This window comes from Equus przewalskii, chromosome 29, assembly GCF_037783145.1.
Source record: "Equus przewalskii isolate Varuska chromosome 29, EquPr2, whole genome shotgun sequence".
Classification (NCBI taxonomy): Eukaryota; Metazoa; Chordata; class Mammalia; order Perissodactyla; family Equidae; genus Equus; species Equus przewalskii.
In genome coordinates, this window is record NC_091859.1 from 9,247,929 (window position 1) to 9,273,382 (window position 25,454).

At 36.3% G+C, this 25,454-nt stretch overlaps 1 protein-coding gene across 50 annotated transcripts in view; it reads right to left on the reverse strand.

The window, feature by feature from the left end:
• The window catches only part of PPFIA2 (PTPRF interacting protein alpha 2), a 454,616-nt gene that overhangs the window by 141,780 nt on the left and 287,382 nt on the right, over positions 1–25,454 (reverse strand). The gene's annotated exons all lie outside the window — the stretch shown is intronic.

Genomic DNA, 25,454 nt, shown 5'->3' on the forward strand with positions numbered 1-25,454 from the left:
AAACTACTTTTATCTACAAAATAGGTGTTACAATCTCCATTTAGCAAATGAGTAGACTGAGATAAAGAGACATTAATGAGAAGAACTAAATAGGAATCAAATAAAAGTCCTTATCTTTATACTTTCTACTCTGTCACATTGTCCCTCACAGCTTTGCATGTGGGCTTTGTTACATCAGAGGCCGTTAACAATGGGTGGGTATGGGAGAGAAAGAATTTCCTTTCCCTGTATTGCTACCCTCCCACCCTGGAATACTTTGCCCATCATTAGGTAGGGAACCCTTCCTGGAGGGATTCACATGTAGGCAAAGTTTTGCATTCATATTCGGCATATCAATCCACTGACGGCCCAAGGAACTGTGGTCAAGAGGAAAGTTCCACAATCATTTTAACTGATCAACCATGATTTGTCCAGTGTTTATTGGCATTTGTTTCTAAATGCCCGGCCTCCCTTCATATTCCTTTTCATAACAACATCTTACGATTTCACTGGGTAATTTTCCTTCCCTACTCTAATCCTAGAGGGACTGTCAATCCGGGGGCCAGAGCTCATGGCTGATGGGTGGGCACGTGATCCAACCTTGGGCAATCAGAATATTCCTTGAGATGTTTCTGGCAGAGGTCTGGGGGAAGATTCTCTTTTTCTACTGTGGAAGGCAAGCTGGCCAGATATGATCAGGGTGCCGTTTGCCATCAGGTCCGCCTCATGGAGAAAGCAGGTAGAAGAGATGGAGTCCCGATGAATCACTTCTACTCCTGATTCTAGCCATTCTTAAATCATCTCTACCCCTAGCATTTCAGTAATATGAGCCCCAAATTTCCCTTTGTGCTCAAACTTGTTTGGATTTGTTTTCTGACCTTGCAAATACAGTAGGGAACAGTGCACGCAATATCTAAGTGGAGATTTTGGAGAATGACTAAGAATTTACCAAGGAGACAATGGAGAAGACTTTTAAGGTGCATAAAAGAGAACGAGTTCTTTGTGTTTCCAGTGTTATCGGTTAAGATTTCCATGGCAAAGATTCTGAAAGAAGTCGGAAGAATGACGGAAGACAAAGTTAAAGTACTTCAGCTAAAACTCTGGCCTCTGTATGCTGCTTCTCTCAGGCTTATGGCTCTGCCTTGATCCTTATTTGTGTTTCCTATTTCTCATTAAGCCTCTGACAGCCTGACCTACTGCTTCTAGGCACTCTCCAACCCACTATGTTTCCACGTCAATCTCCTCAGTTTTGTTTTTGCCTTTTTCTGTGTCAGGTTGTTTCTGGCTCTTAGTCTCTGACACGCTCTGACTCCACACAGAGGACTATTGATGGTCTTGGTGGCCAGTCTTCCAGTCTGGAAAATTCCCCTGCCCTCATTCTTTTTTTCTACCAAACAATCGGTGAGGTCCTATCCTGTCTTCCAACAGACCCTCTCCTGTCTCCCTGCCTTTGGACAACTGTTTTCCTTGACAGCCTGAAGAGATTCATTCATTTCACAAATATTCATTGAGCATTGATGATGTGCAAGGCTTTACAGAAATACAATGGGGAGAAAAGGATGAAATTCTTGCCCTAATGGAGCTTTCATTCTTGTCGAGGGAGAGAAATTATAAACAAAAATAAGTAGAGTACATTTTTAATTGTAAATGGAAAATTAAAGCACAGGAGGGGTGCTGTGAGGTGCAGTGTAATTAGGAATTAGGTGATTTCTGAGTATAGACCTGAAGATAAGGGGGAGGAAGCAATGTGAATATGTGGGAGAAGAATTTTCCAGGCACAGGGTGAGGAAAATGTAAATCATTATCGAAACCAAAAGTTTGAGATTCATGAAATGTTTCTGTGAGTTCTTCGGGTGATATAAAATGTCCTCTTCAAAAGACAGGTAAAATATCAGTGAAAGTCAATGCCTTGGAAATTTAGGGTATCCAAAAATGCACAGAAACAGGTGATTCTTAAGAGAAATGTGATTCGTGAGAAAATGACAAAGTCTAACATCTTTGTATTCCGAAACTTTGGGACTTCTCAAGTGTTTAAGGTATATTAATCATTTATTCGACAAATACTCCTTCATCAGTATTCTAAGTATTAGACACGGCTGGGAAAATGCAGACAGAATCCTTCTCTCAAGAAGATTACATTTTAGTAAATAAGCAACAGAAAAAAAAGAAGGAAGCAGTAAGACAACATAAAAATCACTTATTGAGCTCTTACAGTGAGTCAGAACTGTGCTAAGCACGTTATACAAATTTGCTTCTTTTCATCAACTTTACATCTATACTATCCTTTCTTTCCAAGTTTGAGATTTCTTGAAGGAAAATCCTGAGACAAGTAACTGTGGACAAGTAGTTTATTTGGGAGGTGATTCTCAGGAGCATAGCATTCCTTAAATAGTCTTAAAAGGACTAAGATGAGTCTTGGCCCTTCTAGGTGTTACTGGTTGTATGAACTTGTACAGGTTACTTAATCTCAAGTTTACATTCCTCTGCTATAAAATGAGGGACAGTAATACTACTTTTTAGTGTGTTTGTACTGTAAAGTACTTAATCAAATATGATCTATGTTAAATACTCATTATGTAATGTCAATAATAAAGACCTCCATTCTCCTATTCAACTTTATCTTCCTACTCGTACTTCATGCCTTAGCTTACTGAAGGCCTTGCATCACGCACACACAAACTGCCATCTTGACTGTGAGTTTTTATATTCATTTGAATTGTCCTTTGTGAGGTAATAGAAAATATACATATTGGTCTCTGTCCTCATTTTCTGGCACAGAGCTCGCAAAACCCTTGTTAATTCCTAAGTAATAAGAGCACTGGGAGCATTCTTTTGTTCTAATGAGGTGACTCTGGGTGGTCTCTGGGCTGGGGGTTTGTCACAAGAAGAACCAAGCCATGATTAGAAGCTTGGAATTTTCAGCCCCACCCCTCATTCTCCAGAGAGGAGAGAGGCTAGAAATGGAGTTGATGATTGGTCATGCCTATGTGATGAAGCCTCCATAAAAATCCCAAAAGTACAAGAGTCGAGAAGTTTCTGGGCTGGTGAACACATCCACATACCAGGAGAGTGGCACACCTGAACTCCATGGGGACAGAAGCTCCTGTGCTCGGGACTCTCCCAGACCCCACCCTATGGACCCTTCATCTGGTTGTTCTTCTGTGTCCTTTATAACTGGTGCTTTATAACTGTCCTTTATAACTGTGTCCTTTAATAAACTGGTAAACTTAACTAAGTGTTTCCCTGAGTTCTGTGAGCTGCTCTAGCAAATTAATCGAACCCAAGGAAGTGGTTGTGGGAATCTCTGATTTGCAGCCAATCAGCCAGAAACAGGTGACAACATGGACTTGAGATTGGCATCTGAAGTGGGGGGCAGGTAGACTTGTGGAGTCCTGAACCTGTGGGTTTTGATGCTATCTCCAAGTAAATAGTGTCAGAACTGAGTTACATTTAGGACACCCAACTGGTTTTGCAGTGAATTGTTTGACACACATCTGGTTTCAGAAGTGTTGTGAGTGTGGTAGTAGTGTGAGAGTGAAGGAGAAACACAGGAAGTAGACTGGAGTATTTCCCTACACACCCTTCCTCAGTCTTGACTGCCTCTTAGTCATCTTTTAGGTCTTGGCTTATATGTCACTCACGTTGGGATGGGTTCTGGGACCATCCTCCTTCCATGAATTTAAGTTATATAGTTCCTTAGTATTCTCCAATAACTTATGTCAAACAACTTAACACTCTATCACAAATGTCTGTTAGTTTTCTCACTGCCCATTTTGATACTGAGTGTCTTGAGACCAGAAACTATATCTGATTGATTATGTATTCCCAGTTCTTAGGACACTGACAAGTAGGAGGCACTCTAGAAATATTTATGGAATGTTGAATGACAGCAGAATACATGAATGGGAAAGACTTAGAGGGAGTTGGAAAAATTGGAGGAAAAGAAGAAAATGAGTCATCCACATAGACTATATGAATATGAAGTATTTCCCAACATTCATATTTCATGATTCAAGGTCAAAAATGACCTTTGGGCATGGAAGAGCTCATTGGAGCAAGCAAGAAAGAAAAGAACCAGAAGTACTGACATAGCCTTGTAGGATATCCACAGGTCTTGTGTGAGGAGGCAGACAGAGAAGAAGGCACAGGCAACTATAAAGGGGGATAGGCATAGGATCGAGGAAGGGCAGCTTAATGAAAGTCAACAAGAGATATTATGTAAATATAAACAGGCAATTTCATTGTCTTAAAATATTAAAATATATTTTCAAGTATATTGCAGCATAGAAAAAATGATTCAGGTGCACTGAAGTACATGCTGTGTTTCTATGCTCTAGATTTAGAGTGGATTGACATTAGGCAAAAAAATGGAATTCCAAGAGCATCTGGACTTTCTGCCAACAGAATTTTTAAAGTGGACAAAGAAAAGCAATGCAAGTTAATTTAATTTCCACTTGGTTTTTCTCTTCTTCAACTTTTTGGAAATATTAATGTATGGGACATTTCCAAAGCAGTTTACACATATTATCTCACTTAATCCTCCCAATAACCTTATAAATTGGGTAATTTTTTTATCTTCCAAATGAGGAAATCAGCACAGAGGAAATAAGTAATATACTTGAGGTCATATAGAAAAAGGTGCAACAGAGGCAAGTTTCCAATACAAGTCTGATATCTTCAAAACTTATGGGGTTTTTTTGTTTTTCGTTTTTGAGGAAGATTAGCCCTGAGCTAGCATCTGCTGCCAATCCTCCTCTTTTTGCTGAGGAAGACTGGCCCTGAGCTAACATCCGTGCCCATCTTCCTCTACTTTCTATGTGGGACGTCTACCACAGCATGGCTTGCCTAGCAGTGCCATGTCCACACCTGGGATCCAAACCAGTGAACCCTGGGCCACCAAAGCGGAATGTACGCAACTTAACCACTGCAACACTAGGCCAGCCTCAAAACTTATGTTTTTTTTTAAGCTTTATGCTATAGTATCTTTTGAAAATTAATGGAATGATTTGCTGCATACACAATCCAAATATTTCTCTTAGTCAGGACTGCAGTTCTGGGGTCTGATAACAGGGGAATTTACCTGCCTTGATTTGACAAAACAGTTTAGACACAGTTATAAGATGTTTTCAGTTATTCTTAGGAATAAAAATCATGTTGTCTATATTATTTATCATTTTCATTTATAACTCTTATGTGGCCCAGGCATTTCAATTCACCTTGAAAATTTCCCTACTACTTTTTAAAATAAATCATGTCAATCCCTCATGCTGTCTCTAGGGATCTTTGTTCTGATGTTTTTACATTCATATTTGCCTGTACGTATTTAACAACAACTTCCAGACAGTGCCCATATCTAATTAACAAAGATTCTTTTCATCTATTTTTACCCCAAACTCAATTAACAATTCCAAGAGTGAGACTTACAAAAGTCTCACTACACCAACACATAATTTGCTTCTACACAGATATTCGTTCTAATTTAGCTGAATTCCATGCTTAGATCACACTGAGGTTGCAACATGAAAAAGACAAAGAAAGAACTAGAAGAGTAGGGATTTATAATTTACGCTTAAGCAACTCTCCAGCCACATTAGTTTGGATTTGTGTTGTTATATGTTAACAGGGAAACCATTAAGATTGAGACACTTATTCAAACAGAATTAAAGACACTGAGTCAATGGCTATTTCACTTTCCAATTCTGGCTTTTGGACATAAGATTGATAAGCATCGTGGAAGCATATTAAAACCAATGTATAAGCAACTGCATGTAGTCTAACACAGTTTGATCACCTCACAAATCACATTCATTTTCAGTGTTTTCCAATGAGCACAGATAGACTGAAAATTTGTGAAACTGAACTGATCCAATGAATGATTGAATTGCTTTGAGATGACAATCAGAGCTTTGCGTTGTGAAAATTTGCCTCAAGTTAAAAAAATAGTTATTTGATCAATGGTTTAATGAACAAATCCATTTATTCTAATGAATGACCAAATAGCTTGGAGGTAGGAGGCATTGGTTCACTTTGTGGTTGTTCAGAATTTTTACCAGTGCACTATCTCTAGTCACTCAACAAATACTTAGTAAATGAATGTGAACACACTGCACATCTTTATTTTCAACCTCTTCCACTTTGGCCGACCAGCCTTTCCAATACCCATTTGACGAATGGACTGGGTGCCAGAATTTAAATGCACATCATCAGTAAGTTTCTGGTTATACGTAGATGGAAAATGCAATACACAAATTTTGGCTATGTCTAAATTTTACATCTGAACCGATTTTGCTTATCCCTAAAAACATAAGGATACCTTGTATGACCATGGAATTCAAGCTTACCTGGTTTTTAATGGTGAAAAAAAAGTCTTTCAAAAAATAATATTGAAGATTTTTAAAGACCATTCTTAAAACAATAACTGGCATGCAGAACTATTATTTTTATATTTTTATTTTTTATTTTTTGATGAGGAAGATTGTTGCTGAGCTAATATCTATGCCAATCTTCCTCTGTTTTATGTGGGATGCTCCCACAGCATGGCTTGATGCATGGTGCTAGGTCCATGCCTGGGATTCTGTGAACCCAGGCTGACAAAGCCAGGAGCACAAACTTAACCACTCCGCCATGGGGCTGGCCCCAGAACTGCTAGTTTTAGTTTTAAGTTTAAGACAAGGGTTGCACTAGTCATAATATTTCAAATGTTGCTTGAGTAGATTAGTTTTTGCAGGAGACACTTATAATATCTATTTTCCACATTAATTTTAATTTTCAAGAATAGTAATTTCTACAATCATTATATTTTTAATATAGTTATTGATATGTAATTCCTTTATAGATTACAACTTTCTGTCAGACTAATCTGTTCATCTAATCGTTATTTCAGTCATTACATTTTTTGACACTGAGTACTCTTTAATTTATTTCCACTATTCAAATAGATCCTTAATATTTAAAGTGATAATAAAATCAAATACTCTCATCTTCATTAGAGGTATACAAATGGCTGCAGAAAATACAAAACAACTTAAATTGGACAGAGGAGTTAGTAGGCATTGTTAAGGCACAAGATTGATATTGTAGTAGGTCAGCAGCTAAGAGTGACATAAGATGGAAGAAGAAGAATAAAAATCACCAAGAAAGCTGTTGAGGAGGTAACATACAAGAATTAACCCAGAGAACAAAAGCAAAACAAGTCCTAAACAGTTTCCCAAAAGTTTCAGTAGTAAGAAAATACTTCCTGAACAAATTATATTTACCATTGCAAGAAAACAAGCCTCTATTTAAAATACAAATAAGCAGATAAGTAAATGAGGAGGAGTTGAAAATATTCACTGAAGTAAATAAATGACACTGAGAAGTACAACCCCAAGTGTAAAATAATTGCAATAATTCAGTGTTGAGGGCTCAACGTTGGAAGTAATTCAGTTGACAGTTTTGAATTTCATGAAAAAAAAATACATTAGAATCTCCATCACCCAGGAAGATGCCACTGCTAACAACTTCTCCCCTCCCTGGAGAAGACAGCAGAATCCCATTCAAAAAATAAATGAGGTGTCTGTTAAATTAACTAAAGGAGGAGGTCATCAGACTGAGGGGGCTCTGATGCCATGGCGACCTACAGAAGCAAAGCAAACTCTAAGCCTATCAATGCCTCAAGGCTACAAAATCAAAACGCTAGGGACAACCAGCCACAAACAGCCAACCAGGCTTCAAACTACACCCAATCAAATGATTTCCTTTCTTTCTCTGTCTTTCCCCTGCTACCGGCGGGAGAGCTCCTAATCACTTCCGGTTTGGCGCTGCTGGATTCAAATAGTGTTTTGCTCAAATAAACTCTTAAAATATTTAATATGCCTCAGTTCATCTTTTAACGTGTCGCAGAATGAAAGTAGCAAATAGGACTTAATAAAGGTATCGATTATCATAAAGTACTTCTTGGCACAGACCGGAGGCTTCCTTCCCCATTCTCACTCCCGCCATCGCTCCCGCTGGGCCTCCTAGCTCTAAAGTAAGAAGTATCAAAATACACTAATTTGACTTGGCCCTCAGCTAAGGGCAGGACAACGACTGCAGTATTTATCCCTCCTTTTCGCCTTTTTTTCCTTCCAAAAAAAAAGAAAAGCAAAAATGAGAGAGAGAGTTATGCTGAGAAGAGAGTCACGGCAAACTGAATAGCCAGTGGGTCCCTACACATCAGTTTACAGAGCAGCAAGTGCGCTGTGAATGAGGAGTCTCTGTCTTCAAAAGTCTCAATAAATGTTTATTTCTTATGAAATGTGTTAAGACATGAATAAGAGTTTCTACTTTAGTTACTTTATGTATACTAAGAACTATTAAAATGCTTTGATCAAATATTGATTATTAAATTAATAAAGGTGAATCTACATAGGACTAATTTCTCTGTCATCCCTTTATTCAAGTGTGGCTCATCTGCTATCAGAAATTTTTGGATGTTTTAGAATGAAATGTTGTATTTTAATAAGGCAAACGTGCTATATTTCCAGCAACAAATATTTGAATCTTTTAAAATGTCACATTAACCTTTCTGATCCAAGTATTAACCAGGCCTGGACCCTGCTTTGCTTCCGAGATCAGACAAGAGATCTGGTGTATTCAGGGGGTCAGGGGAAGGGAGGACTGGGGAGTTGTTCAAGGAGTACAAAGTTTCAGTATGCAAGATGAAAACGTTCTAGAGATCTGCTCTTCAACATGGTGCCTAGGGTTAACAATAAGGTATTGTGCACTTTAAAATACGTGCTAAGGACTGTTGAAATAACTTTCTAGGCCTATGGTGGAGCACTCCTGCCCGGGTGCCAACTGGAACTTTGCTAACTTTCATGTCCTTGTGAACGCCCGCTTGACCAGAATTGCAGTATCTCCAGTCAGCCAAGCCCCAAAGCCAAGCCAGGCCTGAGCCTTCTCACCCCAAGATTGACTATATGGCCCAAGTTGATCAGGTGTTTTTTATTTTTCTCTTCCTTGTTCTTTATTCTTTATCCTAGGAACACTTCTTGCCTTCTGTCTCATTTCATAGTTCCCAGATAGACTTCCCTTCATGAAGTGTTAAATAAAGTTGGTTTGTAGCATCTAAATTGTTTTCTTTAATCATTTTTTAAGAGAGGATAGATCTCAGGTTAAGTGTTATGACAAAAACAAAAGTAAAAATAAAAACAAAAACGAAGGAACACAGCACATTTTGGGAGGTGATATGTTTAGTACCTTGATTCTGTGGTGATGGCATCATGAGTATATGCATATGTCCAAACTCATCAAAATGTATACATTAAATATGTGCATTTTTTGGTGTATCAATTATACCTCAATAACACTTCAAAAATAGAAGTGGCCAAAAAGTATATGAAACAATAAAATTAATCTCTGTGAAGATGGACTGTATTCCCCTTTCAGCACCATAAAATTTGGCCTCCTCAGCCAGGCATGGCTAACACTGTAAGTATACACTTGAGTTTTCTGGGTTCTTTTTTTTTTTCCCCAATCACTGCAGAAGTGACAAAATTATAGGCTGTGTCCTGGAGCAATTCTTTTCAGCTCTGTTATGCTGAGGGAAAGAGTCTTAAGGGAAAGAAAAACATTTCAAAGTGCTTGAAAAGTACTTGAGAAAATGTAAAAAGCAGAAACAATATCCATTAGTCATTCTTGCATGTAAAAAAGCAAGCCAGGGAAATAAAAAGGATTTATTCATTTAGTTCCTTCCTTAGAAATAACAAAAGAAGCATACTAAACCCATTATTCTTAACAATTCATTTTAAAGCAATCCATTTGCTTGGGTTCTAATGGTAATAATCATGTGTTATATTCATTGGCACGTATTTCAATTTTATTTTAATGTGATTTTTAAATGTGTACACAATACAAAATGTCAGTATGGGAAGCGACCAGAAATTATATGGCCTTTATATTTTTATTTTTATGGATGAAGAAAATGCAGTTTACAGAGAATGAATGATAAACCTCTTCCTGTCCCCAACAAATTGCCACCTAGTCAGTCCCACTGTGGGACCCACACTCCACCTCCTGGATCTCAGTCCAATCATCTTTGAAAGAAGGATAATATCACTGCTAAAAAGAAAACAATGACCTCATCACCATCAATAACAATAATATCTACTGAAAGATAGTTTGTGCCAAGCACGTTTTAAGCTCTTTACAATATTAACTCATTCAAACCTCACAACCTTCTAAGTTCTATTATTAGAGTTGAGCTAATTGAGGCAAAGAGGATAAAGAAATTACCTAAAGTCACAGAGCCAGCAAATGCAGAACCACTTAGGGAGAAAGTAAATTCCCTGGGCAGGAATTACAGCTCCTGTCGGCAGGGTATTTGCTCCTTTCCTTTCTTGTCCTCAGACTTCTTTTCTTAGCCAGGGCAGGATATATCCACAGCACCCAATTAAAAGTATTCTATATAGAATGAAGGTTTTATACTCACCACTTTCCCCTCACTTGCCCACACTAACTTCTACCTACTCCTTACTCTCCACTTTTCATAGAGTATTTCGTATGTTTTTCTCCTTCTTATTTCTGGTATCATATTTATCTCACTGTTTTGTGATCTTCAGTTGTTGGAGTCTGTAGCCATGGGCCCTCCAGATCCAGTTCAACTGACCCCATCTTATCAACAGAGTAATTAAGAAATAGTCTTCCAGGGCTGGCCCCGTGGCAGAGTGGTTAAGTTCGCGCACTCCGCTGCAGGCGGCCCAGTGTTTCGTTGGTTCGAATCCTGGGCGCGGACATGGCACTGCTCATCAGACCACGCTGAGGCAGCGTCCCACATACCACAACTAGAAGGACCCACAACGAAGAATATACAACTATGTACCAGAGGGGCTTTGGGGAGAAAAAGGAAAAAAATAAAATCTTTAAAAAAAAAAAAAAAAAAAGAAATAGTCTTCCAGGAGGCTGCCCTGGGTCCGAGTGGTTAAGTTTGCATGTTCCGCTTCAGCGGCCCAGGGTTTCGCTGGTTCGGATCCTGGCGCGGACATGGCACTGCTCATCAAGTCATGTTGAGGCAGCGTCCCACATGCCACAGCTAGAAGGACCCACAACTAAAAAATATACAACTATGTACTGGGGGGATTTGGGGAGAAAAAGCAATTAAAAAAAAAAAGAAGATTGGCAACAGTTGTTAGCTCAGGTGCCAACCTTACCAAAAAAAAAAAAAGAAAGAAATAGTCTTCCAGGAGATTTGCAAAGTCACACAGCCAGAGCATGCACAGAAGAAGAAATCTTGACCTGAAATGACCGAAGAACCAAAGATCCTCCTCCCCATGGAACCAAAGGACCAGGACGTGACTGGAACTTCAAAGTCAGACTCTTATCAGAAGTGAGGCATGTGTCATTCAGGAAGACCTGGTGTTAAAATTCCTTCCCACCTCATCATAAATGTTTAGAACCTTACCATTAATGTTTGAAGCCCACCAATCAAAACCTGTCTGGCCAGCATTTCCCCATGCCAGTCTGTGCTCCCTAACCTCTTAAATTTTGCCCCCAATCCTGAAGTGGGGAGACAGATCTGAGGGCACACCCCCCCGTCTCCCTGCAGATTGATCTTGAAGAATAAAGCTGTTTTCTTTTCCTGAAAGCTGATGCTGTAATTAATGGTTTTTTTTTTTTTTTTTTTTTTTTTTTTACGTGCATTGGGCAAGAGATCCCAATTTTGTGCAATAGTAGTTCTGTGTTCTACATTTATGTTATTTTTAGGCCAAGGCTCTTATTGGCAGTTCAAACTCACTTGCATCAAAATCACCTATGATGTTTCTTAAAAATGCAGACTCCATTTTAATGAATCTTGATTTTAGTAAACTTCAGAGTGACCATTACACACTCTTCCATGAGGACCAATGTGCATGGAGTCTTCCAGTGCAGCCCAGCCTGTGGCAGAGGGAGCCTCTGGGATGTGACCTCAGTGGCCGTCTGGGCAGGGGGAGCCACTCCAGCCTGCAGCCTGGCTGTTTCTGTCAGGCCTGCAAGCTAAAAATGGCTTATACATTTCTGAACCATTAAAAAAAATCTAAAGAAAAATAATACTTTGTGACACATGAATGTTAAAAGAAATTAAATTTCCGGTGACCCTAAATACATTTTTATTGGAACATGGTCAAGCTCATTTGTTTATATAATTGCCCGTGACCGCTTTCACTCTCCAATGGCGGAGTAGCAGTGACACAGGCCATCTTGTCACAGCCTGAGATATTTACTAGCTGGACCTTTACAGAAAAGTTTGCTGACCCGTGATGTGGTGGCTCAGGTTCATCTCTTTTTTTAAAAACTGCTCCACTGAACCCAGTGAAAGTCGGCACAACTCTATTTCCTGATTTTTAGACTTAGGCTGTTTATTCACTTTCACATATTGCTTCTAATGTCATTTAAATCAGTAGAAACAGGATCAATGATCCCTGAAAATGTGATTACTTGATGGAATAAATGTGTTTTTTCATATGTTCTTTGGTATAGTAACATCTAAGCAGGAATGTTTTACATGACATGGTGACATCGATTAATAATATTACAAAAGAAAGAACTGATTTGACACAAAAAATTTAGAAAATAAGTATGGGTTATATTTGCAATACTCTCTATCCATAGCTCTGTGTAATTTATTTCATAGAGTTTATCTGCTCCCTAAAATTATTTTTAAATTTATATGTTTCCAATATACACTCTTTGAGGGCAGGGGTTACTTCTGGCTTGGTTACTGTTATGTGTCTTCAAGGCCCCAAGCTGTGCTTGGTACCTGTGCAATAGATAGGATAGAGCGCGATTAAGGGCATGAACTATGAAGTAGATTTCCGGTTCTACCACTTTCTGTCGATATGAACATTAACAAATTATTTACCTCCTCTGTGCTTCAATTTCCTTTTCTGTAAATGATGATGTTTGTAATAACAGCCCTAAAGGTTACTAATGTGAAGAAAAAATGAGTCAAAATGTAGAAAACACTTAGAAGAGGGCCTCTCGTGCTGTAGGTACTATATAAGTATTAGTTACTATTGTAGCTGTTTTAATAAATGTTTGTTGAATGAATGCTGTTTCTGCTAAATATAAAGTCTTAAATTATTATCCTTGCATACAGTTTTTCTTTTTGAGGAAGATTAGCCCTGAGCTAACATATGCTGCCAATCCTCCTCTTTTTGCTGAGGAAGACTGGCCCTGAGCTGCTTTATACATGGGATGCCTGCCACAGCATGGCTTGCCAAGCGGTGATATGTCCACACCCGGGATCCAAACCAGCAAACCCCGGGCCGCCGAAGTAGAACATGCAAACTTAACTGCTGCGCCTCCTGGCCGGCTCCTTGCATACATTTTTGATTAGTCATTTTTCATGGTCTTCAATTTTTATTATTTTGATTTTGTTACTTTTCATTTCTATTTAATTTACTGCTGGTGCGGGAAAGCTAGTGATATTTGTAAATATATTTTTATATGACTTTAGTAAATTCACTGTTGAATTCCAAGCATTCTTTATATTCCATGTGTTCTAGATGCTATATGTTGCACATTAATATCCATTCTCCCACTCTTTAGCAATAGAACTCCTGCATTTGGCCACCCAAATAGAGATTGCACTTGCTGCTCTCTTTTACAGTTTAGAGTGACTGTGAGACCAAGTTTTGTTCAAAGAGATGTGAGCAAAAATCATTCATGATACTTCCTTATCATGATTCTAAAAATTATCCTTATATGCTTCTTGATCCTCTTCCATATCCTGCTGGCTAGAAGTGGTGACAACTGTGGCAGGCGCTTCAATCCAAAGATAGAAGTCATTGTGTGTATGTGTTGAGCCAATAAAAAGTGTGATTAAACTCTATCAGTAAGAAAGGATAAAAGCAAATTATGCAAAGGAATTTTATGATTTGGAGCCAGCTATATATTTTAGAAGTACTATATTGAATTGATGTACTTGCACAGATAAAATTGCTTTGGTTGTTACAGGAAGTGTGTCCAAAATTATGCAGGCTCCTTGTGATGAGCGTAATTCTGATATTAAGTGAATGAGCTACCTTAAATTTCAAGGGGGTACGGACCTCAGCAGTAAATTCAATAATCATTAGGGTTTCCTGCCATTGTGGTCAGAAGTGTGCAAAGATAGTTGAACGCCTTGGTTTGAGGACCATGTTGGACTGGAGTCTTTGCTATGAGGTGGTCATGATGGACAGATGGAGCTTAATATTCTAGCGCAAATACCCAGTAAGGCAAGGCAACTCACGGTTGGATGTCAGCTCAGTCATGCATGAAACGTAAATCAGAGTCCATATTAATTTAGTTACTTGTTTTATCTGTCTGTCAATATAATGAAGCTATGAACCTTGAAATAACCCATAGAAATATAACAAATGTGAAGATGTGATGATGAATTTAAGTAATTGGTAGAAGGTAAACTTGATTTACAGATACAGTTTTCATACATAAAGAAATTTTGTTGTTAAGAGAAAGGTCAGACAGCCTAGTGGCTACTTTTTCTTTTGAGAATAATTTTAGGAATATTCTTGGGTATGAAATCCTACAAAACTATTGTGACATATTCTTAAATATAGGACTGCAACTACAAAAGATTTATAATCAAAGCATAAAATAAGCATAATTTTGAGCAGTGAGTGACAAGTTGAGGTATTAAAGAACAATAAAAATTAACAATATTTTGGATATATATTCAGATACTGTGAGTCGGAGACTAGCATGGTATTTTCTCATGTATTTAATAATCATGTTAACTCAATTCACTTTTTTATAGTATATTCTAGATTATTTATTTCTATTGAGGTAACATTGGTTTATAACATTATAAAAATTTCAGGTGCACATCATTATATTCCAATTTCTGGTGATGGATTATGATTAGACTTTGGGTGGTGAACATGATCTAGTGGCCACTGGCAAACACTCATGTCTGGAGTCCGATATCCTGGCTTTGCATTCCTTCCGACTAGTGATAACACGCAAAACAATTCACTGAGTTCCTCCAGGCCTCAGTTTCCTCATTTGCAAAATGCTAGTAGTAATAGTTACACTTTTCTCTAGTTAATTGTGATGATTAACTGAAAAGTATGTGTGTGCATTTGGGGGGGGTATATAGCGCTTAGCATAGTGCCAGGTACACAATAATCTCCCCCCAAATTGTAGGCGCTATTATTTTTACCTACTGCCTAAATAAGTGAATGGCAAAATCATTTATGAAATGCATGCAGTGCTACAGAATCATCCTATGAACAAATAAGGTATTTGTTTATCCAATAACAGGAGATGTAGTCCCGTGTATAAAATAAGGTACTGTTATCTTGTTTATCAGCAAGTTTAAATTGTCAACAGAAAAGACTTTTCTTCTACTCAACTAATAACTAGCTGATATTGTCCTTTTGAGACTAGTAATAGCAATGCAACTTTAGTACAAGTTTACAATGTGCTTCCATGTATACTATCTCATCCAAATATCATGACTTCTTTGAAAGATAGGCCAGTCCAAAATTTATTAGTTTTCATCTCAAAGATGAGAAAATTCAGGTTCGGAGAGGTTAAATAAATTGCCAGGGATTACGGAATTGATATATGATATATATAGGACTCAAACTGGAATCTTTTGACTTAAAAAAAATGTCTTTTTGTTTTACTTTATACCTTTTTACTCAATAAATTTCAGTAGTCCACTTAAATTTTTTAGAAGATAAGTTATCTTTCTTAAATTGTTAGCTTTAAAATTCATAAGACCAGACGAGTAATACACAGGTAAAATGAAATGGGTCAATTTATAATGCTTATGATCAAAGTGTTAATATCAATAATGATCTTGTTATTAATAGAGAGAGAAAAAAAGCAGTTCATAATCTCTACTTGCAAAGATAAAATAACCATTTCTTCTATTACAAGAAAAACAAATTCTTTGCTTTCATCAAAGAAAAGATTCTAATCAAAACAGGAAAGAGAGTCTGAAAAGATTTGCAAACAGACTTCAAATATCTCATATACAACAAAAGATAATTTTCACTATATTTTAAATAATTGTTCCATACAGGTCTTGGAAACAGCAAAAGTAGTGGAAGTAGCAAATGGCAATTTCTTCGGCTCTCTTTCCTTTGTTGGGTTTTAACAAACGCTCTTGTAAGACATCTTGATTTCCTTTTATTTGGGAAAGAGTCTTTGTATTGGAACAGTGCTATTACCAACAGCAAAGAAGATATTTTCTATTAATGATAATAACTTGGGTAATTTACAGTTCCTACACTTATCTTTACAACGCAGGATCATCATAAAGGATATCCAAGAGACATAATAAGAAATTGTAGGCCTTCAAGAATAGCTACCAGTTTGACAACACTGAAACTTGGAGTTTATCAATATAAGGCAAAAAAGGACTTTGTTCAACTATCATTAAACTCTTCCATGAAATAAAATCAATTAGGAACTATACAATTTTCTAACCAAAAATTATAAACTTCCAACAGGAAGAATAGGTTTCCAGTAAGTGACTCTATCGGAAAGTCACAACAGTTCGCAGGCAGGCTGAAAACATCACTTGAGACAGTTTTACATAGTCTTCAAGGAATCTAAGTTTGGAGCTGCAAGGATGTCATTACCTTATGCAGACACTGTTGTCATTAAACAAATACTATTCTCTGGCAAGTTTGGCCACGGTGACTTTCATCAAATGCTAATAGAACAAAAAACCTGTATTTGACTTTCTATTAGAGTGTTAATTCAAAGTTGGTCAGGGAATTCACTAATGATGAAAATAGTTTCACACATTTACTAATGATGAAAATAAGCTAATTAGCTGAACTAGAATATGTGGTATACAGAAACATACAGGAAATTGGAAAGTTGTAAGATTAACTGTTTTTATAAAGGCAAGGATAGACACAAAAAATTAAATCTGCTTTTATCTCATAAAACTGGAAAGGAAATTGAATGAAAAGAACCAAGAAATGAGTAATTGGCAAAGGGTCTACCAAGATAAATAATTATCAGTTTTAGGATTCTGAAATAATTTAACTCAAGTACTTTTGCAATGGTCTCTTTTTGTACATCTGGAGCTTTCCAATCACTGAAATGGCAGTTTTAATTTGAAGAGAAAAATGAGTTGGTCATTTCATTAACTCTCCAAATAAGTGATCCTGTAACTTCAGATATATATTGCTATTAATTCCCCAGAGAAAATTCCTTTAATAGGTACTACTTCAACAACTCTCCCACTTTCCACGTGTTTTTCTGGATCATTTTCAGCTATGAGATTTGTTTCAAATTATTTAAATATAGCTGAGTTGCTCATGATTTCAGAAGCTTCCTGACTTTTGGCCCTGTCAAGTTTTTGGAGAAACATTTCACCTATGGATTTATTTGAAGTGGCCAAAGTGATCTGAGACAACTTTAATTTCATGTTTGTATCTCTTCCTTTCAAATTAGGATGACTAACATAACTTCATAGATTTAGACAAGGAAATACTGTGGAAGAATCCATGTTGTTTCAGTTGGGAAGTGCTGTGGAAACTGGCCTTATTTAATTTGCTGGGGTAACTTAATGACAATCTCCTTTGGGTCTACCACGTCACACTAAAATTTCCTTGCTTAGCCTTATTGGTTCCTTTCCATATTCTACATTGTCTTGTTCTCAATCTCCTTAAACTCATAAAAGGTAACTTCTTTCCCACCTCCCTTATCAGATGACCCGTTTCCTTGGGAAGAATCTCTCTGATAAAATTTCTGTCTTTTTCCTTCTCCAAATAAAAATCTTCATTCATCTCGACATTACACTCTGTTCTCCTTCTACTACTTGTGATTGACCTTGAAACCATGCTTATCCTCTACTGTGTTGTCCATCGATAATCCCTTTTCCTTTGTTTCTTCCTTCTTTCTTTCCATTGGCTGTTAGCATTTTCAATGAACTATCTCTGAATACTGCCTACTTATTCAGCTTTTACCCTCCCTTCTCCTTTTTGCCAAATTTCTCGAGTATTACTCACCCTCTCCCATTTTTAAACTTCTAATTGACTCATAAATTCTTGTCATTACAGCTATTCTCCTTCCATTATAATTTATTGAAACTGTCTTTGCAAACATTTCCAGCGACTTTCTTTTTTTTTGCTTTTTGAGGAAGATTAGCACTGAGCTAACTACTGCCAGTCTTCCTCTTTTTGCTGAGGAAGCCTGGCCCTGAACTAACATCTGTGCCCATCTTCCTCTACCTTATATGTGGGATGCCTACCACAGCATGGCGTGCCAAATAGTGCCATGTGCACACCCGGGATCTGAACTGGCGAACCGCAGTCTGCTAAGTGGAACATGAGAACTTAACCACTGAACCACCAGGCCGGCCCTCCAGTGACTTTCTAATTTTAAATCTAATCACCTCTTATTAGATATAATCCTACAGGCATTCAAGAAACATGTGACACTGTCAATCACCTCCAATCCTTACACTTAAAACTCTCTTTCTCTTTATCTCTATCTCTGTTTTGCTTCAATACTCTTGACTCATTTGAGTCTCACATCTCTGATTGCTCTTTTTCAGCCTTTTATTTGCTTCTGGGTAGATTCCACCTTTGCCTGTATCTATGCACGTTTTCCAGGTGTCCATTAATTTCCATGAATTCAACAGAGTACTGGTTATTAACCCAACTTAAAGGACTGTTGTGATGATTAAATAGTGTAATGCATTTAAAGTGATGGCCAAGGTCCGTGGTCTTATAAACCTCCAAAATGTCAATTTCCTGCTTCTCATGCCTCTCACCACCATGATCCAATATTCTTAAGAATATGAAAGATAAATGATTTGCCTCTGAAAGTTCTTTAATTTTTCCTGAGGAAATTAGACTTCAGGGATAAGGCTGGTTGTAGATGACGTAAAGGAAATGCTAATTTCCTTAAGAAAATTCTAATTTAAAGTTGGTAAATTCAGTGGTTAGAGTAAACAAACATAGAATGAAAGCAATATACAAAATATAGTTCAGCCTACAACTAAACATGCCAATTCTTTTTATGTATAACACAATCATGTAGAAAAGCTTTTAAAATAAGCGCACCTGTGTGTTCAATGAAAATTAGTCTGTCAATTGAATTTTTACTCCAGCTTCTGAATAATCCATTTTGTCTGGTTTAATTAAATAATTAAAAAAGTATGTGGGCTTCTGCTAAAGGAGAACACATTGTTAAGGTGTAATCTATTTATTCCGCTTTGCACTTCCCTTTATTGTACATTTTTTTTGTTGTTTTCCAATTTTAGGCGGTAACAAAAATACTCTGCAAGAAATAAAGACGTTATTATATTTTCCATGTCTAAAGAATCAGGACTCACTTTTTCAGGACAATGGCCTGGAAAATGCATTCAGCATTAACAATACAATCTGCCTCTGGGGGGCTGTTCAAGGAGACAGAAAATGACAGCAAATTTTCATCACGTGTATATATTTATTTACAAGGTTGTTTTGATTCTTTCATTTATATCTATATTTTCCATTACTAAAAGACCATAAGAAAGGCGAGACTCTACAGAGTTCAATATTTTCTGACATTAGCCCCTTGTTTTTTTCCAAAATTTCATAATGATTTTTACAAATCTCAACTATACACACGGTCCCCTTGACTATCATAGACGCTTTTTACCTTTAACTTTTGGAGGTGCCACTGGCTTGCAAAATTGAAAATCTGATCATCTCCTTCCCTCCTAAAAGTCTCTTGTTGGCTCACTGTTGACTACAGGATGAAGCCCGAGCTGCAGCCATCCCTAACTCAGATTTGCCTGCCTCTACAGCCTCAAGCCTATCTCCGCACCTGCCTGCTACCCTTTTCTTCCTCCAAATCTATTTGATAAACTCTTTGCAGTCACCCTCCAAATTCTAGGTACACTTTGTTTTCCTTTAGGAAGATCTGAAAATATTTTTTCAGCTTTATTTAGATGTAATTGACAAATAACATTGTGTAAGTATAAGGTACAAAATGTGAATATTTGATATATATACAGAGAGAGAAATGATTACCACAATAAAATTAGATAATACGTCCATTAACTCACATAGTTACCATTTTTCTGAGTGCCTGGTGAAGACACATTTAAGATCTACTCTCAGAAAATTTCAAATATACAATATTGTTAACGATAGTTACCATATTGTACATTACATTCCCTAATCTTACTCATTTTATAACCGAAAGTTTGTATTCTTTGACCAATATCTCCCCATTCCCCCCACTTCCCCAGCCCCTGGCAACCACTAATCTACCCTGTTTCTGTGAGTTCAACATTTTTAGATTCTACATAAAAATGAGATCCTACAGCGTTTGTCTTTCTCTGAGTTATTTCACTTACTTAACGCCCTCAAATTTCACCCATGTTGTTGCAAATGGCAAGATTTCTCTAGGAAAATTTTTGTATACCATCTGCTTTTCCTCATTCATGCCCATAGAATTAACTACTCTCTTTCGTGGTACTACTAATCCTTGTACTTACTTTCATTTTCACTTTAGTCATATCGTGTTATCTACTTTTTTATTGTGATAAAATATACATAACATAAATTTTACCATTTTAACCATTTTTAAGTGTACAGTTCAGTAGCAGTAAGTACATTCACATTATTATGCAACCATCACCACCACTCATCTTCAGAATTTTTTCATTTTCCCAAAGTGAAACTCCACACCCATTAAATAATAGCTCCTCACTACAATTACTTTTTACCATGCTCGCTCCCATAATAAACTTGAGAGAAGAACCATTGCTTTACTAATATCTGAGTTTTAGTTATATATTTATACCCGGTACGTAACACAATGCCTGGCAAATAGAAGATGCCCAATAAATGTTTGCTGAATTGATGTGTCATGATCACAATCACATATCGATCATTATGTCAGTCAGCACTGGCAGATTCTGTCAACCTTCCAGCTCTACTCCATCCTATCCCCACACTTTACAAAAAGAAAAGAAAAACATACTTCAGTAGTTTGTACTTTACCAAAAAAGCCAAAAAACCCAAAAATTACAAAAAACAAACAAAGTCCAAAACCAAAACAAAACTATACCTTCAGTGCTTTCTCATTTCATACAGTATGAATTCCAAATTTTGAACGCGGCATTCAGGGTCCTCTAGAATCCGAGTCCCATCAACCTCTCCACCCTCCTCTTCTACTCTTTTCACACCTTGATTCTTACCAATATAATATCATCCATTATTCTTGAAACAGGCAATTTCAGATTTTATTAATCATAGTCTGCTCAGCTTAAAATGTTTTTCCACAGTTTTGAAGCCAAATCGTAGTGTTCCTTCAAGGGTGAAGCCTTCTCTGATCCTTTGGTTCAAAATAAATACTCTTCTCCTCACTGCTTGTTTGTACTTTGTTTGGGCCTCTATTTTGCATTTATTTCGTTTTGCACTAAATTACATCTTACTTATAGTTTATATATGTCTCCGTTACTAGAGGGGAAAATTACATGAAAATTTGAGTAATGTTTCTTTTATCATTTTATTTTTCCTATTCCTCCCTGTCAGAGACTCATAGAACTTTCTGCACATGGCAGTTGCTCAATAGTCATATTCTGAAAGAACAAACATCTTGATCATTTAATGCCTGAGATCAATGTATTGCTCTTCTTGAACATGCCTAAGACTGTTCAAACTATCTATTAAGGGACTAATCAAGGAACAATGTGAACATACTGGTGAGAACAAACTCTATACAATGCAATTTGACAAATACATATTGATTGCAAGGCTCATGTCACTGTACTGAGTGAAATAAACACAAGTAAGCAAGACACAGTCCACTTTTTCAGGGAGCTAACAGCTTAGATTTAGACAGGTATAGAACTAACTCTCGTACTTGTTGAACAGTCATAATAAATGCTGAAGCAATGAGCTCTAGCAACGTAAACTAAGGAGCAATGACTGTAGGCAAGAAATCATAAAAGATTTCATTAAAAAGATAATGTCTGAACTTGAATTTAAATGAGGAAGTATGATTTCAATGGGTGAATTGGGGTTGTGGAGGCATTCCAAGAGAGACATTAGCATAAGTAAGATTTAGAGTCAGGCAAAATGTTGGCTGCTTTCAAAACAATGAGTAATCTAATTTAACAAGACATTACAACGATTCAGGGCAGTAGGGGTAGCGGGAGCTAAAGGTGGATTTTTAGGTTAGGGCCATTAAAGAAATTCTTGATGGTATATTACAGGTCTAGTAATATACATCATTATGTTATTAACATATAGAAATACATATTGTATTATGTGATTAATATATTAATATGGTATATATTACATTGAAATACATATTACATATGAGAAAATATTAGGAAAAATAATCAATATGTTGGAACTCTGCTTAGCCTGTTTATCCTTGAAGAATTATATAGCAGAAAGAGATAGGAGACAAGAATAGATAAAAACCTATTATAATATTCTAGGTGAGAATTAATGAAGATCTGAACTATGGTGGTTTTAACATATCCGGAAAAAGATGAGGGTAAATGGATGTGGGGTAGATTGTGGACACAGTTAAATATATGGATTAGAACAACCTGAATGCAGAGAGTTAAGACAAATTCAAAGATAACCATATTTTCAAGTAGCAGAGAATAGTGATACATTAGGAGAAACAACCTGTCTGGGCTCATCTGTAAAATAACAGTAGTACTTGACTTCCAGTATTCTGTTGATACATATGTATTTAGCATAGTGCCTACAGATCTAAAGCACTCAGTAAATATTAGTTATTGTTATTAAGAGTTCAATAGAATTATCTATAATGGATAGTTATCTGACTGAAATATCTTTATTATTTTATTTGTTTATCATGAAAATTTACGAAAAATTCAAACACTAAAGAAATATATAGTACATATACTTGCAAACACCAGAGACAACTAATAATAACAGCCTGGTATTTATATCTAAAACTTTTTTTCTAGTCCCATAATCATATATTACTATTACCTGTATTTGTACAAAATTGGGGTCATTCTATGCAACTTCTTCCTTTTCATATAGTAGAATGTTTTGCAGCTTTTTCCGGAACAGCATATATAGTTATCTCATCTTCTTTTTAATAGACTACTTATTTCATCGCATTAAACTGCCATAGAGAATCTAGGGAGACACTCGGAAAAACCCGGTGGATATCCAGGCCCACCAGCACAGATGGTGCCTTCGTGTAAATTAGAAAAATTGCCCACTATAGGTGGTTACAGTTCCTCTCGTGCATATTTTGATTAGCAGACTCTGAGCTGGATTTTACCCCTCTTTGCCCACCCACCTGCCACTGGACACCTGTGGCAGAGAACAATCTATACAACCATTAGCAAAGCCCTGTGGAGATGCCAAACCAACTTTAAAACTTTTTTGTGGAGCTCAGAAAAGAGCATGAACTTTGAGCTATGGATTTTGGTTTCTTTTCCACAGAAGGAATGGTCGAAGCCTTGGATGGATAAGAAATTAATGAGGCCTCCATGGGAGAGATTATGTAAAGAAAAGATGTCAAAGGATGATAACTCCAAAATCATCAGTGAGAATGGGACAAAGAGAGAGAGAAAGAGACAGAAACAGAGAGACAGAAAGAAAATAATGATGTATAGATGATAGAATAAATTCTATTAAAATAATACAATGATGATAGAATAAACTCTACTGTATCATCTTTTCAGACTCCTCATGTGTATATATGCATAAATATCTCAAGGTATTATTACTGGCAGTTTGAACCCCTGCTGTCTGATTATGCCTTTCTGAATTTAGGAACTAAAATAATTCAAAAAAATATTGGATAAAATCCTTGCTATCTGAACTGTCATTCTCACAAGCAGAAACTCTGGAATCAAACAAGCTTACTATACGAACTCAGGAACCAAATGGATTTGAACTATAAGAAACACTTGTAAATACATTTTAATTTTAAGTCAAAATCTGAAGCATCAAGCGAAATTTTCCCCAACCCCTTCCTCATTTAGTCATATGTAAGACTTTTGTTCTAATGCTTCATTGTTTTTGTCTATCTTACAAATTTTTGTTTAGCTCTTAAGAATGTGCTCTTAAATTGTTTTGTTTTGTTTCTTCTCTAAATATTTGCTGTTATTTTCTGAAATATTTTCTTGAATTATGTCCTCTAAGATCCACACTTGATCTAGTTCCCCTTTCTAAAGCTGCCAATAGTATAAATTTTTCTAAACTTATTTTATCAGCTTTCTAAATGCATCTTGATATCATCAATACATGATGACTGACTTAAAGAGATTTCTTTTAATAATTGTTGTTACTACAAAGAATTGAGAACTCACAGTGTAGGTGTGTTCTGATTTTTTTTTTTACTATTCATTATGAAATTTCAATGAAGTAAAAGTTGACTTTTCCTATGTATTCTATAAAAACTCACTTATCATTTATAAACAACTTATTACTAGAAAACTAAAGTAACTTTTATTTTTTATATTTTTGCTGGATCTGTGACTTTCTGAATAGGATTCAGGTTAAGCCACATGGAAATTAATTACAATCGAAAACAAAATCTATTGAAGTTAATAATGAGCACACAATTATTTTCTTTGTACTTATACAAATGACTTAAAACAAAACAAAAACATTGAGACAGGCTGCAGTAGCTGGAAAGTAGTGTTAATGATTTAAAACTTCTTTAATCTATGTACAAGCAATCAAATGTACTACACTACCTACCAGAGACTACAATAATATTTGAGGGCTAAAATCATATTAAAGACAACAGTCAAAAATCTTTCCTCCAATTTTATTCTCTCAAGTATTGTTCTCCTATTTTATATATAATTGAACCATTCAGTTATCATTTCTGGGGCAAATTTTCACAGCCTCACTTGAACTTATGGAACATTTTTATTTTAGTGTAAGTACTTTGGCCAAGTGGTCTCACCACTCTTTCATTTAAGAGAAGTGGAAACTGACATATTAAGCAAGCCTTTTATATTAGTAGTGACCAAACCTTCTCTTTGTTTACCGTTATCAATAAAATATTTTGAGGGACGCACCCAAAATAAACATATAATTAAACATATATAAAAATTAAAATTAATAACGCTAAAATACAAAATGAATAAACACTTAATATTTTCTTCCTGAACCTTCTAGGAATAATTACACTCACTTTATAGATACTTTATCTATTCTCTCTCATAAATGGACTAAGTTCTTCTTGTCATTACCCATTACCTCAGGGATTCTTTTCTTTTATGATGACTGAGATATGCCAATTTCTTATTTCCTTTTTTTTTTTAAACCATCCAGTTTACTAAGCTGATCTGGTCACCAAAAAGCTCTCTCTGTTTTTGTAAACTGTGATGCCACCATTTATGCTTTTAGCATCGCTAGCCTTTAATTCACATGGAACTCATTCTTCCAATAATTAAAAGGCCATTGTGTCACAAGTTTAAATTGTTAAACCTAGAACAAACAAAAGCACGTATAAGCTCATTAAATTGGCCTAGTTTATTTGAAAGAACAAGGGAG